Source organism: Tupaia chinensis, unplaced genomic scaffold (assembly GCF_000334495.1).
Source record: "Tupaia chinensis unplaced genomic scaffold, TupChi_1.0 Scaffold000104_1, whole genome shotgun sequence".
In the NCBI taxonomy this organism is placed as follows: domain Eukaryota; kingdom Metazoa; phylum Chordata; class Mammalia; order Scandentia; family Tupaiidae; genus Tupaia; species Tupaia belangeri.
Window position 1 is genome coordinate 1,758,174 of NW_006159568.1, and position 2,651 is coordinate 1,760,824.

Below are 2,651 nucleotides of genomic sequence, written 5' to 3' on the forward strand. Positions count from 1 at the left end.
CTTTCCCTCTTCCACATGGTCAGGGTGAACCTGCCAATCACAATGGCTGTCCTCCCCTGTCCCCAGGGCTGGGCTACTTTCATTCACACCCAATCCAGGCCAGTCAGAGTTTTCAGGACTTTGTTGTTGGCAGAAACAAGCCTCTTCCCACTGGAGATACTAAAGTGAGCCGGCATGGAGCAAAATGAAGCCAAACAGAGACTAGCAGAACTAAGACGTGGGAGACAGACAGACTCTTCCTAACATCACTGAACATCATTGAACACCAAGATTCAACTGTGCTTGTTGTCAGAACCAAAGAATCCCTGGACTTTCCACTTACTGTGAGCCAATTAATAGCCCTTTGACTTGAGCCAATTTAAGTTGGGATCGCATCTCTTATGATTAGAGGAACACCTGCCAATACACTCCCGTATGTCAGAAAGTTCAAATTCATGAAAACCACAGTCTGCTGTGAGTCTCAGCCACTGTGAGCCTCAGCCTCAACACATGCAGCACCCAACCCCAGGCCTTCCTTTCGTGTTGAACAAACCAACCTGCTCCTTCATCCATGTCTTTCCCAGCCTCTTCAGTCGCCAGACATAGGATAACATCGAGCCAACTGGAAGTTCGAAATAATAGCTTTTTCAATCTTGTTTGAGACCTTCCAATTCAATTCTTAAATCATCAAATATTCAGTTGTACGAGCCCCAGGAAACCAGGTTAAAATGGCATCTTTAGAAAGATTGAGGATCAGCTAAGCAGGAGCTGTGCACTGATGCCTCAAGCAACCACTGCCCTCCCGCATCGCTAGCCCAGAAATCACTGCTAATGAGTCCCACAGATTGGATTTCACTTTCTCCAAGCCCGATACTTTAAGCAAACGGTAGTCCCAACATTCCCTGAAGAGCAACTTGCCAATCACTGCACACTTCCGATCCCATCACCTCACTCCCCAAGAACTTTCTGTGACTCCCCATCACCCACAGGCTCCAGCCACCCTGAATCATCTGCCGTTCCCTGGACATACTGCACACCTTCCTGCCCCCCAGGACTGTGCTCTCTCTTCCCTAGTCCTCTGTCTCTGCCTCATCTCTGCTTCCATCGTGCCAAAGTGTGGCTCCAACTCTGCTCCATCCAGGAAAACTTTGTGATGCCACTTTCATTCCCAAGTGGAAAAAAGACAATACTCTCCCAAGACCTAAAGCACTTGTTGGTATCTCTGATGACTCAGACAGCACATTGCCTTTGGTGCATTCTTTAGGAAGCCAGGTTGTCGCGTCTCCTGGAAGCCTCGTCTTGAAGCCGGATGGGTGTCTTCCTCCTCCGAGCTCCCATAGCAACAAGACGCATCTCTCTCCCACTCCTTGCACAGTGACGCTAACCACCTCTTCCCAAATCTGTCTCTTCTCTTTTCGTGCAGGAGCCAGGTGGACTCATTGTCTGCATCCTAAGACCAGATGCAAGAAGGATCCGTGACACCTTTGCCTGATACCACCAGGCACTGTCCCCTTAATGGGATGCTGGGGAGCCTTTGGGAGTGTGAATCAATTCAGCTTAGCTGAAAGGAGCAGTTGCTGCTTTATCGAGGGCGAGAAAGGTCAGAGGGCAGAGGAGGACTCCTCTCCGGGCGCCAGCAATCAAGACCACATTCACAGGCTGATCACCACTGCGACCGCTGACAGCCCCTTCCCTGGGAGCGTGATAGCAAGTTTGCACAAGGACATTACAGGCAAAAAGCTGTCAAGGCCTCTCCCTTAGAAACACTTCAGGGGCTGGAAGAAGAATCAGAGAAGACAAGGAGGAACAGCCTGAGAAGGGGAGGAAAATCAAAAGAGGCAGGTGTCAAGGGGCCAAGAAAAGCATTTCAGGAAGGAGGGGGCAGATTATAAGGAAGGGGCCAAGAAAAGCATTTCAGGAAGGAGGAGTCAGTTTGTAAGACTGGAGAAGGAGCCACAAGACTCAAGTTGGCTGATGGGGTGGGGCAGGTGGACTAAGCTCTGAGCCATTAAAATTCCCAACCTCCTTGTAGAACTAACAGGAAGAAAATCCCTCTTCTTTCTCCATGACATACAGCTAGCTCAAACTTCCCCACCCCAGACCTGTGCTCAGGTGTGGCCTTCTCCTCTAAGGCCATTTCTTTCTCTACCTTCGCTGATACCAGTTTGGTATCACCCCCTCCAGGCCAGATCTCCCCAAGTGAGAGAGACTGTCCAATCCTTGGAGTTTAACCCTCTGATTCTTGACAAAAGGGGTTTTCTTCCGCTACTTGTCATGGTTAAGGCCTCTTCTGCCTTCAGGCTGTGAGGGAAAGAAGAAAGGAAAGGGCAGTGGAAGGGCAGCGACTCCTGCAGACCTACTGTGTGCTGCACCCAGGCTTGGACATTCTCCTGTTTGTTTTCTGAAAGCCCGAAGGCCCTGAGGATGAGGTTCAGATCAGCCATCGGGGTGAGGTGGTTTTATCTTTTGGAAAATGTATGCATGAAACCTCACACCCAATCGGATGGCTACCATCAACAAAACAGAAAATGACGAGTACAGGTGAGGATGTGGAGACGCAGGAGCCTTGGACACTGCTGGTGGGAATGTAAAATGGTGTGGACTCTGAGGAAAACAGTACGGTAGCTCCTCCAAAAACTCAACAGAGTTATTATAGAAACCAGCAATTCCAC

The 2,651-nt window shown here is 49.6% G+C and overlaps 1 pseudogene; it reads right to left on the reverse strand.

Moving 5' to 3' along the window:
* The window catches only part of LOC106734387 (glycine cleavage system H protein, mitochondrial-like), an 80,565-nt pseudogene extending 78,142 nt beyond the window's left edge, over window positions 1–2,423 (reverse strand).
* Window positions 2,424–2,651: the final 228 nt, after the last annotated feature.